Genomic DNA, 17537 nt, shown 5'->3' with positions numbered 1-17537 from the left:
TAGAATGACTAGACAGGATAAGTCAGTATGTATAAAAGCCAATAAAGTCACCAAGAGTACGTTTCTGTCCATGCTTCAAAAAAATATAGAAGAGATATATTGTGTCACTTACTTTACAGATAAAGTTGGGCAATAATAAACGATTCTGAGAGGATTTGATCTTTAGTGTAGGATGAGAATTTTAGATAAGGCAGTAGGTTCTTGTTATTTAGTTATTGATGAGTATTGGGTAGCTGAGTTAAAGAAGTCACATTTAAAATAACCTTTTCCAGGTCGTAAAAAATTAAAAGTGAGGCTGCCCAATAAAGTCAAAGAACTGCTTTTTGCCCCATCTCTCTCCATAAGATGTATGAATGTATAAGAACCTCAGCTTTACACTAGTACTGTCATCTTTTATCTATTTATGTCGAAAAGGTATTGAATTGAATTGAATTGAATATCAAATATGTGCAAGAATTTCAAATATGTTTTCAAGAAAACTAATCCCCTGGAAATTTATCACACTACAAGAATTATGTGTGTCAGATACTTCCTTAGTTTTACATTCAGAAATATGAGTAAAATCATTGGTGGTCATGATTGTTTTGTTTTAGGGTGTTTTGGAGGGTTTGGGATAGGAGTTCATAAAGAAAACCAGTAGGAGTGAGACTGTCCATGAAATAATATTTTATTTTCTGGGTGATATTTATCAGCGCGGTTGCAGTAATTGTAAGTATTTTCCTTTCCAGTTTTTTATTTCCTATGTTCACACTATAGCGCATTTCCAGATGATGCTGGCTAGGGAGATGACCTTTGTTTACAGTCTTAACATAAACATGTGCAAATACAATCCAAGCACGGAGCTAGCCCTGAGACTGTTTCTGCATTCTTTTTACTTTGCCACTAATTTGCATTTTAATATAACAGCTGATGCAGCCTGCCTTAATATTAAACTCAGAGCCTTTAGAAATAATACAGAGTAATATAGTCAAAAAGGTCTTATCAAGTCTTCAGGCAAAGACTGCCAGCAGGTACAACCACAGTAACAGAAAGAATTTTTTTCTGCCCCCTAACTGTATTATTGTTCATGAAAATTTCACTCCAGTAATTTTTTTTTCTGTGTTTTTAATGAGTTGTAGTTGTTTAAATTTGATTTGTATCATATAGTGATTAGAGTCCTATAACATTTATTCAATTCAAATTAAATTTCCTGGCCTTATAAAGTAACTGAAGGCTTGAAGATAATGATCAGTCATAGAATTTTGGTTTGTTCTAATTCTAAGTATTCTAATCTATCACAATTATTTGAGTTCTTCTTTTATTTCATATTTCTCTTTAATGGATATGTACAGATATGATTCCAAATTGCTAACCTTACGTAACAATATTCTTCTAAAATGAAGTCAACTAATATTGTAAAGATTGAAAACCTTTAGATTTTTATCAGATTTTGAATTGGAGCAGGAGAGTTTTTTTGTTGCTGTTTGGTTTTCTGTTAACTTGTTTTCTGTTAACTTTTAGAGTGAAAATGAGTAGATATTATTGTGAATATGATAGAAATATTGCTGATGTTTGTAAAAATTGACCCATAGAAAAAGTGATTTCTTATATGCATGAGCATTTCAGAAAATAGACAAGAATGACCTCAACCCAGGGACATGGTGGCAGCCTGTATGAGATGGAACTTTACCCAAGGTGTGACTCTGAAGTGTTGCCACTGTGGATGGTGAGGTTGCTATAGAGGAGTTGTTATTAAGCATTTCTTAAAGATTCTCCCTAGAACACAAATCTATTTAGAAGGAAAGTCAGGAGGATTGCAGAGCAGCATATCTTCCTCAAACATTCAGTCCTCTAGTTTGTTGATTTTATATGGCTGAGAAAGGCAAAAATTCTGGTTTTCTCGCTGAACTTGTAAATATATTTACTATTTAACTTATCAAATTGTAGTATTTTTTGATGGATCCTGTCTCTCAAAAATTACTGTCTGTTTTCTGTGGACAGTTGTATGGGGACTAAGAATTTAATGTTGAGAATTTCCTCTGCTTTCTTGCATAGATTTTATAAGTGTTTTTATTTAATTTAGGAACAATAAAGGTCTGAATTCTAAGCTTCTCCATCAACCTGTTAGATTCACATGCTTTGAACTAAGTTACAGACTAGCTACTGATTTCCTTGGGGCACTTGGTGCAGAGAAGTGCCCAGCTCATCACTCACACTCAATGTTTTTGCTAGAAGCGCACAATGTACTGGAGAGGATGGGAAAATGGTTATATGGTTCTACCCCCACCCAGGTTCTCCCTTTCACTCACAACAGGAAACAGCCAATGAATGCATTTTTTTAATGCCAACAAGTAAATGCAGTACTTCTAGGATTTTGAACTGTTGCTGTTGCCAACTTAAGTAGCGGCTGATTTATATTTATGAGCTGTACTTCAAAGGAACACTGGCTAGGGGCAGTGCTAAGGTTGCTGCTGAGCCCCTGGCCTAGAGAAGTGACCGAAGGTCCTGAAAAGCAGCGATTTTCATCCAGCTGCTCAGTGCCCCATGAACTATTCTTGGCAGTATTCCTGCTGGCTCATATGTCTATAATGCTTACTTTCACAGCTTATTTCACCTTTATTGGATCATGGGTAACAAGGCTGTGCTTATTCTTGATCTTTTATTTTGAACCCTCATCTATTATACTAGTGTATTGGGACATGGATGTCACACTATTAGGATTTGTTTTTCTGCTACTCGTGACGTAGATATACTTTTAAATTCATAACTGCAATAATGTTGTAATATTAAAAATGTTTTTAATTTCTATGGTTATAAATTGCATTCACTGTTAGAAAAAAATACAGACCTTAAGGTAGTAAATGTGAAGTATTTAATAAAATCAAACTGAATTCAGAAATAAAAGTATTGTTTAAAAGCAGTTATGAACACAACCCTCAAAAAGCTGTTTTTTCAATTGTTGGACAGCACAGTTCATATAACTGTCAAGAAAAAAATCAATGTACAGAGAAAAAGGAGACATATTAAAAAAAATATAAATTCTTCTCCGAGAGTTATAATTCCCCTAATATAAGTATTATCTTAATATAGAGATAGTACTTAAATATTTACATGCAATAGATGTATTTAAACTATTCATTTTACACTCTTTCACTGCAGCTTTACTGCTATTTGGTCCACTCAAAATTCCCGTTGTACTAGACCAATTAAATTAAGTGAGAGACCGTACACTTTTGCTTCTACAGGTCTAACATATGCCACAGAAAAATATGAATGAACACAGATAGGATTCCAGTGGAGATTCAGATTGAAGTCCTTGGGTTCTTTTTTTGGGGGCTACCTTTTTTATTTATTTGTTTTGACAAACCTTACACTTTTTTTTCAAGTAAGGTTTATCATAAAATGTATAGCCCTAGCTATATTTACAGCTTACTGTGGCACCTTGGCTGTATTATGGAATCATCATTGCAGTGGGAATCTTCACAAAACTTGATCTAATTTCTATACTGCATAACCAATTGATTACACATTTTCCTACTGATTCCTGAATTCAACTTGCACCAGAAAAATATGCACTGGAATGCAAGTTCCTTAAAGGGCAGCATAGATTCCTTTCTAAGAAATGTGGACATGAGAAAATTGCCCCTTCTTAAACATAAAAGGAGTTTTACATAGGTCTTATGAGGGATTTGTGCTGTTTCCTTATGTTCAAACAGATAATGTGGCCACATTTCTCAAGTCAAAATCTAATTTAATTCAGAAAGAAACTGAAAGGAGAAGATCTTTCATAGCTCGGCATCTGGACCCTGTGATTACCTTCCAAAGATGAGGAGAAGCGGAATGAAGTCATGTGTAAATTGAACTCTGCTTCAAAAAAATATAAGCCATATTTTTGTCAAATAGAAATAAAACATTCTTAAAAGGCATTTTTGGGCCTCTCTTGGTGTTTTATGAGTCCTTTTTCATGGTAACAGTCTCAAAAAAAAAAAAAAAAAAAGCAAGCAAAGTTATTTTTATTATATGTTTGACCAAGCAGAAAGTAATGGAATATGAAATGTGGAATATAGCTATTTGGTATGCTTACCTTTATAATGACTTGCAGTAATGAGTTGTACTGGTAAGCACATAGCTCTTTGTAATGACAGGTCAAGTTTTAGAAGATTCATAAATTTGGTTTTAGTAATCAGAATCCGAGAATAATAATATTCAAGTTTAATTGTTTGACTAGCTCTAATTCAGAAAGGGGCAAGAGGTAGAAACTGTGGAAAGCTGATATGGAAAGGATTGTTCAAATTTTCTGGGGCATGCCCACATAGCTTTTTGAATATATGTACATACACGTGTGCACATGGAGGATCCAGCCAGCACAACAGAATTGCACACTTTAATTGTGTTATCCATTATTGGGTGCATATGTATCCTGCTACTATTTGCTCATTCATCCTAGAGGCCTGAAGTGTAGCAAGTCTTTAGTTACCACTCATTTCTGGTTTTGTCTGCAGTGGCAGTTATTTCCTCTATTCTGGCACTGTTGTCCTTGTTCCGTTTTTTTTTCTCTATGTTGCCTAATCCTAAAAAAGAATTTTTCACATCAAACTAATTTGATGTGACTGCTGGTTTTTTAAAGCCAGATTTTCAGGTTTCAAAATTTTTTCAACAACAAATTGTTTTTGTTTTATTTAGTTGTGAGATATATTGCCCTATACACAGTTTGGTGACTATTTGCAAAATAGACTCACTGCTTAAATGGAGTACTTATAGGGACAAATTTTTGTGATGGGGGGACCATCTTACTGGAAGCAAACAGGTAAATAACAAGTTCTTTTGCAGCAGAGCCTAATTTTTTACTTACTTTCTATGTCCCACTTCACTGTGACATTTTTTGAGAAGATAGCTGATAGCAGAGTCTGAATTCTCCATCGTGGTTTACACAGGAGTTGTAAATACCCTATTCTATATTTTTATTTTTCAAATGCAGTGACAGAGCATTAAAATCATATAAGAAAAAATATTCTTTTCAAAATAATGCCTTTTGTGATTGAAGTTCTTAGTAGTTATACTTTTATTTCAAGTGCATGCTTGGCTAGAAAACGAACAGTCTCTTCACAACTCTTTTGCGATGCATCTGATTTACAGATGCTAAAGAAAAGTTCCTAGAAAAAGGTTTATAAACTTTACCTTGAAACATTTGAAGTCAAAGTGATTAACTGTAAACTTATATTTCAACTTATAAATGCTTCCTTTCCTCCCATCTTTTAGATCTACCATTTTTTGCATGCATTTTCTTGACTTGTTCTGATCAACCCACAGAAAGGCATAAAATGAAAAGAAACTTTGCCATTCTACTTCTTTCCTTAACTTGTCTTAATTTAACCCATTTCTTTGATAAGAAGGAATGTCCTTTTCTCTGCTTCCTTCATCCCAACATGTAAAGTATGTAGAGGTGGCTACCAGCTATTTGTTGTGCAAGCAAGATAGACAGGAGGAGAGACTGTGAGAGAGAAGATACAAAAGCACCTTAGTCAGAAGAATGTTTCATCCCAAAAGTTTGGAAAATTGCAGTTGTGTTTCTGTGCTGCTGACACAATAATTCAGATGTAGGGGATGCATATAGTTGTTTTATCAACTATAAATTGCATACTCTGCTGGCATTAGTAGGAAGGCATCTATCTGTTGTTTCACTTGTTTCCCAGTGTCGTGGTTTTTAACATCATTTTAACACTAATTTTGAAAGAGGAGATGAGGCTTCACTTGGTCCATCAGTTAGCAAATACTTGTTTATATTTGAGTAACACTTTGATTCTCTAAATGTACACAATGAGTTGATCTGCTGGGCACAGCAACTCTTGGTATTACAGCAAAAGCAATTTTGGCAAGGCCATTGCTGGCATGATGGAATGACTGAATATAAATACAACTGTTAATCCTGCTATCTATAACCACATCAGTAAGGTGCAGCTCACTTTTTAGATTGCTACTCCTGAAAAAACTCTTTAGGATGTTCTTTAAAAACATGAATATGATCCCATCATAGCACATTTATTGCATATTTAATGAATATGGAGTGGTTATTTATGACAGTAGTATTTATGTACTTTTCACCAAAAGTTCAAATGGTTTTCCAATATTTACCATGAAGACAATTCATAATAGTCTTTGGAAGCCCTGTGGAAATGCATATGTATCCTCCTTTCTGTAACACAGTGGTGTCTTTGTCTAAGGTGCTCAGCAGTAGTGTTCACAGTAAGGAGTGTTATCCCATATACCTACTGCATGCTTCCCTTGTGGATTCCAGTAATGTTCATCATTATGCACCAATTTTATATGTTGCCTTAATGGTCAAGGCTGCTCAAACTTGGGTGCTCTCTTTCTTGCTACTTCCACCCAGGAAAATGAGAAGGACTGATACTTTGCTGTGTGCTTCAGAATTGAAAACTTCATTGGGTTAACAGGGTTACCGTTCCCAACCCAACTGTCAATCTCAGTCCCTTGGAACATCGGGTTTCACAGGTCAACCCACAGCTTGTTAAACCATTTCAACAATCTAGAAGTAGTAGATTTTTAGTTAAAATCTTCAAATTCTTTATGCTGTGCAACTTTCATTACATTTTATCTGTTTCCCTACATTCCTTCTTAATATTACTGCCCTCTAACAGAATACATTGCTCTAAGAATGATTAGAAATACCCTTTACTCTCCCCACTGCAACCAATTGACCTCCAAACAGCAACAAGAGAGATCTGGAAAATAACCTCTCTCAAATTTAAACTCTTATTGTAAGTCTGAGTTCTTCCTGGAGCTAAGAGTCACAGTAAAAGGTCAGTGCATTGATACAGGGTATATTACTGAACTGTACCTCACGTTAGCCCAAAACCTGTAGTGCTTGAGGTAAAAGGAGTGATAAAACGGCTGTGAAAACTTTCCTATCAGTGTACTCGTTATGTGGGAAGGATGCATTTGTGATGATACAGGGAATCAAAGTAGTTATTCACAGATTCATTTTTGGTCTAACAATCAATTAATGACCCCAGGTCACAGAACTCTATTTTTTAATGCCTCCTTATCTCTAAGCAGCTTAGGATAGTGATGGCCTCTTGGTTTTTTTCTTTCCTTCATTTTTTCCTTTTTTTTTAAAGATGTCAAATGTCAAGGAAATTTATATTTGGGATTTGAAAAAATCTCTGCATCTTACACAAGAACTGGCATGCTTTGATTAATTTTGATATGTTTTCATTGACAACAATATAAAAATTATTGCTTGTAGTAATATGTCTAAAATGCTTTCAGCAGCCTGGTAACATGGCAAGTAATTTACCACTCCCGTATTTTTTAGAGCAGGAGTCCAGCAGAAGATGTCAGCAGAAAAACACTGTGTTTAACATAAAATGTGAATTTTTGTTTTGGTTCAACATTGAACATATATGCCCTTGTAAAACGCTATCATAACATCTGCTTATATTTCCATCCTATGGCACTTATGCTTGTTGAATTCTGAAGATATACAGGAATGAGAAATAAAAGTTTTGTTTGGCTAACAAGGAATTTAGTATGACCCCAGATTTAAAGTCTGTCTGCTTAATTGTCCAAAAAGAGTAAAATCCATTCTTCATTATGTCAATTGAACTTTTAGTTTTTAGTTGATATTAATTCTTGAAAAATCTTACCTATAGATTACCAGCGTTCCAGCTTAGTAAATTAATCTACAGTTACGCATTCATCTGGAATTTTAAAGGTCAGTTTTAATTGAGGGGATTTTTTTATTATTTCTAAGATTTTCTTTGTGGGTTTTTTCACAGCTATACATTTTTTTCCTCAAGTGGAGTTGAGATACCATCCTCTAGATGCCTCATGAGAGATGTTCAAATAAGGGTTCTTTCCTCCTTACAGGTTTAATTATGGTGGTCACTGTGAAAATATTTCTCTTCTCAGAATGGATAAAATTCATTAGTTAGGGCTTGAATTGAAAAGTTTTCTCTTAACATAAATATCATTAGTTCATAAAGTTGCAAATAATACCCTTAAACACTGGTAGTACAATTAAAAGTAATTAATGAAAGAAGGTAAAATCTCTACTTTTCATATAAATCGTTTTTATGTTTTATGGAGTTATTTCTATTGACCTTGTTCATAGTACCACCAGTTGCTAAATTAAAGTTCAAATCAGAACATATGTGACCAGATGAGAATTTTTATTAGATTTTGAAGTTCTTGTTTTTCCAGACTTGTATTTGACACAACAGTAGGTTGTCTCTTTCAAATATGACCTATTATGTATCAATTGCAGTGGCTGAATCAGATCTTAATTTTACTTTGTCTGATAGAATCAGCTAATTATTTCTGTGTAGTGTCATTTTATCTGATAACAGCTTAGCTGACTAGAATTTTAAAAGCTTTGTCTTAAGAAGTAAACAACAGTGGGAGAATGCCACTGTTCTTAATGATATAAAAACTTTTTACTTAAATTCTATGTCCCTCACTTCTCATTTTGTGTGTTGTCACCTCACAAGGATCAACATTATTTCAGTCTGCCGCATGGACTTCTTCTGGGTTAAAATACTTCTGCTATACTGACTAGCCCTAAAGTTCAACTACAGGTTGTTATCCAGGATAAATATAAAGTCACTAAATATTTCTACTACATCATTTTCAGTTCTCTGTGAAAAGTGAAAGCAATACTTTTATCCATTTTCATTTGAATTATTCCAAAATATCACTGTCATCATTTGCAGATACTGCATAGCAACTCTACCTGAAGCAAAGATTGGTCAGAAGCATGGTCAGACTAGGGCACTGTTCTGAGGCTTGCTGCATTTAAATTGTTAGGCAGCTGCAAAGTCAGTTGCCCCTACTTCATGAAAATGTTTAAATTTCCCTTCTGAAACTTAAAACAATAGTACTGGAGATTACATAAAATGTTATTTTGTTTACCACTTCAGACTGGCCATATCTATTACATACATTTCTCAGGGTTTTCTTTGAGCTTCAAATTTGTTTCTTTCAAAACATAGCTTATTTACACTGATAACTTTGAGTAGCTGCAGTGTCTAACTCAAGGATTTTTTTTGCTGACATTTAAATTTGGTGACTAAAACACTTGAGTTGTGATATGGCTGGAGTGCTGGGAAAAGTATGTGAGATAGATAGGCTAAAGACCTTTGAAAATGAGAACCAGACTATGAATTGGAGATGATATTTCATGGGCCACTTGAATACTAAGCAAGGGACAGCTGTCTCTTATCCTACCTTGTTTAGCTTTGAAGACACACAGCCAGCCAAATGATTTTCCACTCAATTAACACTGCCTCTTAATTGACAGTATTTTTACTGCGCGCTGGGTGGAGGATGGATGGCTATATACATTTGGTCTGATGTGCCACAGTTGTTTCAGCGGCCTTGATGATAATGTCAACTTGCACAGTGACAGTTGTTGGTAGCTGATACAACCTTTTAAATATAAAGCTATGCATGATTATAGTTCTAAATTTTAAGCGATAGAATTTACATGTATAGACTGAGAGGAATAGCACATTGATGATTTTTTTTATTAACTTCTTTATAATAATTCTTTTTTTCTCTGTTCCCTTGAGTAATGCCTGCTCAATCCTACATCTATTGAGGCTCTTCACCCTGCAGGCAACTGTCACAGAGAAGACAGACACATAACAGCTACATGCTAAATGATTGGATATATTCTTTTCAGGAAAAAAAGTCGCTTCCAAAGCAAATTCTGTCATGAAAAATGTGATATGTTTTTATCTTTCCCCATGAGTTTTTAATTCAGGGACAAGTTTTTAGGAGAACTTATCCTAGTGTTTTTAACCTTTTAACCTGGAAATTCTTTTATATAATGAATTACTAAATACAAATTACATGTAATGTGCATATTGTGCCCTCTGTACCTAATGTACCTATTGTACCTTCTGTGTAGAGCTGGTTATTTAGACCCCTAAACAACATTTCATGCTTTTAAAAAAGGCTAAATGTACAATTGCTATAACAGCACTAAAATCCTTAGAGGAAATGTATTATAAAAACAGGCCTATCTAAAAACTTATTCATAGCGCGAAAAAGTATTCATCAGTAAAATATGTTAAAAGTTCATACTTACCAATACAGTCCATCTAAATTTCTCACTTCATTGTCTAATAAAATGCGGGATGCCCGCTATTTAGCATTTCTGACGTGGTTGAAATATAGAATATATTTCTTGGAATGTTATTATAACAAAACCTGCACATGCTTTGCTAATTTCTAAATAAGATGTATTTATTATATCTGTATGTATTACAAGTATATTTATTTTTGAAAAAAGCAGTTAATCTACTGCTGAGAAGCTCTGAATGTCAAGTGTTAAAATTGCAACTTAATTTGAGCCTTCGAAACAACAAAAAACAGTGGGAGACTTACAACAGGAAAATATTTTGATATTAAAAAAAAATCTGGTGGCATTTAATTTTATTCCTGTAGCTCACAAAACCTTGGCCAGACTAGTTATGTTGGAAACAGTACTCCTTTACTTTTGTGTATGTCACTAATTATTCACTGATTTAGGGTCCTAAGTAGAGATCAGTAGAACATACAAATGTTGGACATTCTTAGAAAAGGTCTCAATATTTTACGACATCTGAACTACACAAAATTTATTAAGATGAAGAAGAACAGAAAAACAGAGCTGCTGCAAATTCTTTGCCTATCTTGTATGAAATTAATATTTATTTCAAAATGCATGATGAGGTCTCTTTTGTCTCTTCCTCATAATTTATAAACACTAAAGAAAATGTTTCATCATATTACTATGGGACAGCCTGTCTCTTTCAGTCTACTTTGAGCTTTGAGTCATATTTAAATAACAAATTTGAACTTGCTTGACATGTAATTCTACCTTAAATAGGCTATAATATTTTAAACACATTTTCCAAAAGTCTCTGTTACATATCATTGGAGCTCAAATATCATGCCTGAAAAGAGTTTTGGAAACTTTGACATTGTCATCTGACCAACCAAACCATGTTTGAAATTGTTATCACTACTGCATTTGTAAGTGAGCTCAAAGCTCAGCGCAGACAACCTGACAGGCAGTATCTTGGAAGTGTTGTGTCTTAGTAACCTTAAACATGGCTTTTCCTTTTGAACACTTTAGTAGTTGAGATAAAGTGGAAGCGATTTGGCAGCCCTACAGCCTTTGATCCAGTCAGTGAGAAAAATAGTACTGAAATGCCCCTAGTCCTGAATTTTATAAACCATGGGAGGATGACAGTAATCTGTCCTTTCCCCCTTTTTCCCCTCCACAGTTAGTACAAGGGTTCCATTTGAAATGCAAACTTCATGAGTCTAAGAAAAACACTAATTCTAAAGTGCTACAGAGGCCACCAGAGATAAAAGAAGAACATATTTCATCTTCCTACACTTGCTGCAGCTCACTCATTCTCCTCATAAAGATGCTGTATACAATTTAGCAAATTTTGTGAAATTATTGTGAAAATACTTCAGTATTTCCTTTCACATTTCAGTAATCATTAATACCGTGAAATTAATCCTAACTTCTAAACAATGTAACCCAGGGAAGTGGTGGATTATTTAGGACTTGGCTTCTCAGGGGCCTTGACAATCTAATCTAACCCAACACCCTACCTTCAACAGTTTAGAAAAAATGTTTTTCAGAGTGCCCTTCCAACCTAGTATTTTCTACCCCGTGTTCTTCTCCATTCCTTTTTTCTCTTTCCCGTCATGCCCAGTCTTGTTTCTCCCTCATTCTAGCCCCAGCCTCAATGAATCCTGAGCAGTTGTAGTTTTTGTTTCCTCCTAAAACCTATGCTCAGTTACAATCCTTACTTGCTTTCATGGCTATTCTCTCAGCAAGCATTATGGCTGTCAGATATCCATTCACAAGAAGAGTAAATACCACCACTGTGTCACCTCTAAGAGGACATGGGAGGTAGGCTGAGCAAGTCATGATCTTGCCTCTGGTGCTTCTACCAATGTCTTTCTCTTTTTTAGGCATGTCCCTTGGCTGATAAAAGGTAATTGACAGGATGGATCAGAGAACCCAACCAGTCACCCTGTGGGAATTCAGGTTCAATCCACCTTCACAGATTCTGTTCAGTGCAGTACAAGATTATGGCAAGCTCGTCTTGGACAAGGAGTATGCCAGGCCCATCTGTTATTTGGGCAGCTCTAATCCATTGTCACTGAGCTGAAAATGTCACTATCAGTATTGTGAACACTGCCAGAGGGAATATGGCTGACTCAAAGAGAACCATCTTAGTGCCTTCCTTCATGTAATGCTGGCTAGGCTCTAGAAATACATTGAATTGGGCTGAAAAGTCATATAGACAAGGCTACATCATGAAGAAATTACATCCAATTAATTATCTTAGTAATCTGTCCCATCCCCTGCAGTCATTTCTGCAGACTGCATGCCACTCAGACAGTGGAACTCCATGCTGCAGAAAAACAGATGCTTGCAAACACTTCTGTTTTCTTGCCACTATGTTCCACCCAAGGGCAAAGAGTTCTGTCACTATGAACAACCACAAGAGTGAAGAGAAGCGCTGTGAGTAGAGATCTGAGCTGCCCAAGATCTTAGTATGACAGTATTTATTTGGATTTTTTTGTGGATCAAAAGCAGCAAAATCTAACTGGACTTCACTGGACTTGAATATGTTGGAACTAGTATAGAAGTCTTCTCATTGCATCACTCCTAACAAAATCCTAAAGGTCCCAAGCCTATTCTCAATAAAGCAATTAGGACTTAGCTTGATTAATAAACAAACTAGATAACCTTCTATGAGCAGTTTAAAACTCATGTTTCTTGACAAAGAACTAAACTTTTTCTAGAAATATTAGTAAGATTTCCATGGCTCAGGTGCATCTGTGTTGGTATGCATGAGCTGGCAGTAGTTGTTGACATGAGCATAGACCTGTGTCCTGTTTACAGGACTTGCAAGGACTGCTTATCAGGATGGCTCTTCGGTGTGAATAGATGGTTGGTGCACGACCGTAGCCTTTCTCTACCTTAAGCCCAAGTATGCAAATAAAGACTCTGTGACTGTAACTGAAGGCGAAAGGCCAGACACTTGCCAGAAATGGAGGTGAGAAATCAAGCCAAGGAATCTCAGTCAGAGTGGAGAAAACTGACCTCCAGCCCGGCGCTTTTTTCTCCCAGGCAACAGAGGAGAATCCCCTATTAATATTCCCAGAGAGGCAAAGCCAAAATGTTAGGAGAGCATTATGTATTTGTGCTTCTCTTTATAACATATTCTTGATTTTCAGATATACTGTTTTTAATTGCAGTTTAAATTAAAACATTTTAAAATATATTAGTGTATCTCAACAACATTCTCAAATTATATTTTGTTTATTATAAGGAAATAACTGTAATATTAAATTATCACCTCTATAGCAACCTATGGTGCAGGCCTTCAAACTCTTATTTTTTCTCTCCAATATCACAGCTACTAGTCTGAAATATCTGATTTTCACAAGCAATGAAGAAACTCCCCATCATGTGTTAAATATTTGCTTCATATTTACCATTACACTGCAAAAAAAAAGTTAAAAACTTAAAGATTAGTTATTAATATCAATATGTGTTCTTATGATTTTGGCAGCAAAATCATGCTGATTTTTTTAGACATGCTGAGTCTTCATCTGTAAAATGAAGCTAAAAGAGAAGGACCACTTCAATTTATGGCTAGACTGGACAGGTACGGTATCTGAGTTTTTAATGTTTTTGAGCATAATAGATAACATGTATGGAGTTGATTCAATGAAAACTATCATGAATAATGACCTTATAAGTTTAGTCTTTCAAAAGTTGATTCAAAAAAACGTTTAGAAAGGTATTTCAACTAAGAGTGCCTGAGATCACAGTACTAAGTTGCTTTCCAATGAATATTTGTTAAATTCAAAGCTTCCATGCTCTGTGAGATTGACTGAAATTTCCTGAGAGACTCCTTCTCCCTACGTGGTCATAAGCATTTGCACAGCTGCTAAAGGTTTTTGGCAGCTTCCCACAGCTGTGGAACCACATCTGGACTAGATCTAAGTGGTCATAAATTTCAGTACCTTCAGAGCAAATCAGTGAAACCTACTTCTCTCACCTAGCAGTACCAAAGCCAAAAAATATGCCAATAAATTCCTGCTATCAGGAGGGATGGAAAGAGAAAAACAGAGACCCTTTTGTCTTCTCTTTAGCAGATATGTAAGATGCTTTAATAATCTGATAAAGGGACAGAATATAAATTTAGAATATAAGCTTTGTTAGCTAAAACCTAATCTGAAATATAAAAAAAACCAAAGGAGTTAATTCAATTTCAGGAATTCAGAAAATAAAATCTCAATTTAACTCTTAACAGCAAAATTTGAAGTTAGATTCTTTTTTCCAGGCTTTTTTTGTTCACAATAATGTTTTTTCAAGGAGAATCTTGTCTCTTAAGAAAACTACTAGACGATCACCACATTTTTAATTGCACGGTGGAATAAACTCAGTAAACAATAGTATGGTTTGCTATGCATCTTGCTCTTGAATAACTCAAAATTTGGGAGATAATTAAAACTTAAACTTCTAAAGTGAAATTCAATCCCATATCTTTGAAATATATAATTTTATATATTTATGAGACTTTTTTGATTAGGTTGACATTATACTATTGTTTGAAATGGGCATCATAAGGGGAAACTGAGATGTTGAGAATAAGAGGAAATGTATAATTTATAAACTCTACTTAATAAAGCATATGTTAAGTACAGCTCTGTGTGGAAAAGTCTTTTAAGGTTATTTATAGTTTGATTTATTATATTAGAGTTCTTCTTAATAATAGAGTTATCTTACCATTGTAATTGAGCCTATCTGTCAAGATTACAGAGGACATTTTACATATCTGAAGGAAGATGGCAAGGCAGAGCTACGAATCAGCAGCAAGTACCAAAGTTAGGATGGCAATCAATACTATTGAACGACAGCATTTTCTTAACTTAAATTTTCCAAATCATTTGAGTCTGGATATATGCTTAATGTTTGTCCAAATCAGAATTGCCAGTTAGATAGGAATGACCAGCAACCTCAATTGCTTAGAGTTTTTAAATAAGGTTTTCAAAATCAAGCTATTGAGTCAGCCAAGAGAAGGTAAGAGAAAGAACTCATGGACAGCTGCATGGAGAGAACAGATATTTGAAGAACAATCTTTGTTCATAAATGATCACTGTGTATTTCAGAGTGAAGCAAAGAAGGCAGTCACATGAACTGCTGATCGGTAGTAGAAGCGTTTTCAGCCAGGCCCTGAGATCTTTCTTGGCTCCCAACAAGACCAGATTCCTACAGATGCCATGCCACAACTTCCTTTTCTTTGCAAAGGATCCCTCTACAGTAGTGCCATCTTCACTCTATCTCAGCTTCTGCAGGAGCCATTTTAGAATTAGAAAGCTGAAGTGCAAAAACTCAAAAATCATGGGTTCATATATTTACCTTAGAAATTCTTCAAAAGTTAAGTGTAAAGTTTCTGTCAGGTCAAACTTCATGTTGGCATGTAAGCGTTATACTCAGTCATGATGAAATACTTGCCCACTAAATAATAAAATAAGTAATTTTTCTTATAGTAAAATAAGAAAAAGATATTGCAGTCAAAAAATTGAAGAGGAGTGTAGTAGAGAGAAAAAAGATAAATAAAATTGGTGTGGAAGATAAACAGGGCATATTTGTTTCTCACTTCACTGTTTGTTCAGGAGCGATATAATCAGCTAAAATAGTATTGTAACAAAAAGAATGAGAAGAAAGGGATGTGATGAGATGTGAAAAGTTGACCAAAATTTTGCTCAGATTTTAGAGAGTGGAGGAGAAGAAGAACTGAATTTTCCAGGAAATCTAATGCAAGTTTCCCTCTGCTGGTTCTTTTGCTTTGAAGTAAAGATCAGGTAATGTCATTTCAGGAGGTGGAATGATGCTGTAAGAACAACAGCAGAATTGAAGACTGAAGATTATTTTTGATTGATTCATTGATTGCATGGGAAAAGAGAGGGTTTGCTGTTGGGTTTTGGGGGACGTGGGGTTTGAGTCTTTGGATGTGGGTATTATTGTCATGGTTTACTTTCAAAATTAAAAATTATCCAGCAGGAATAATGGCAGGGAGTCCTGGGTGTAGTCTTCATTATTTTGTCTATTGCAAAGAAAAAATCCAATTAGAAAAAAAACTTTATTAATCAGAATTATTTTTCTTCTGCATTGCTTTCAGCTAATCATTAATATTATTGCAAAAGAATCTCAAACCAGTACTCTCCTTCTCATATTGTTTCAGTAAGTTCAGTAAGTTCTCCATCGTCATCTGCATGATGATAGAGACGATCATAAAGCAAGGAGTTTTTGGTTATGCATAATAAAGTGACTCTTAAGCCTTTTAGTAGAGTGCAACAGGATCTACAATTAACAGGAGCAACTAGGGAATTTTGGTCACACACACCAGCAAAAGTGTGATAAAACTGTGGAAATCCGAAGAGTGTCTTCAAAAGGGGAATTCAGAAACCAGAATCACAACTGAAGTTGTGAATCCTTTGTCCTCCTGCACTACTATTCTCATCTCAAAATTTGCCACTACTAGATCGATAGATACATAATAATTCCATTATGTTCCTGTCTATATCTTATCCCCCACCTCACAAAAGTCAGAAAACAAGCTTGAGGCCAGTACCTATAATTAAAGCTCTCAGGCTTATTGACAGTATTAATACTGTTATTTGAACATAACATTCAGAAAATTTTCATTTGTGGTTCATTCAATAACCATTCCCAGTATTTCTTAATAAATGCAATAGGTAAAAATATTCAGTAGGTATCAAAAGTGAATATATGAGCCATATACAGTACATATCAGTTTCTGAAGTCACTAAAAAATCAATACACTTATTTGATGCTTTCTTTCCCAATAACAAAGTCCTGCTGCATTAGTCCCCATGCTCCTAATCAACAATATTTTCTATGCTGTGAAACTGTATTCTGTCTATTTAACACTCCTTCAGTTTCTAGTAGCAAAATAATTTCGTGGAAATTCTTGAAAGTTCTTGTGAAAAAACACCTGTGTATGTGAGATGTTATCTGATGGAACATTAGTAAAAGTAATTTAAAATGTGTAAGAAAACAAATTTCTGTTATTATTGTCAGTCTAGATTACATTTTTACTCTGGGTTATGGGATCACTCATTCTTTTGCTCTGTAATTTACCGACTTGACTTAACAGCACTACTACTACTTAATACTGAATGCATGATTTAAATGAAATATTTGGGGAGTGAGTTAAGACTTGTCAGGTCTTATCTAAATCTTACTGAAATTGAAAATCTCTGGAAAAGACTTATAGGAAAAAGATTTTTGGAAGTGTCAAATTTTTCATCTTTATTTTGAGGCTGGCACAAATTAACTTTATTAAAAAGGGTTTTTTGGATTTTCTTTAAACTGCTTTCTAATCCTTATAACATTTTTAAATTGTTGGCAGAGAGTTTAAATTGCTTGTTACTATAAATATCTGCATAGTGGTAGAATGAAAAAAAGGGGTTTTTAAACTTAATTT

This window comes from Melozone crissalis, unplaced genomic scaffold, assembly GCF_028551555.1.
Source record: "Melozone crissalis strain CALT ecotype California unplaced genomic scaffold, PUWL_Pcris_2 ptg000042l_1, whole genome shotgun sequence".
Classification (NCBI taxonomy): Eukaryota; Metazoa; Chordata; class Aves; order Passeriformes; family Passerellidae; genus Melozone; species Melozone crissalis.
Note: the sequence above shows the minus strand (reverse complement) of the source record.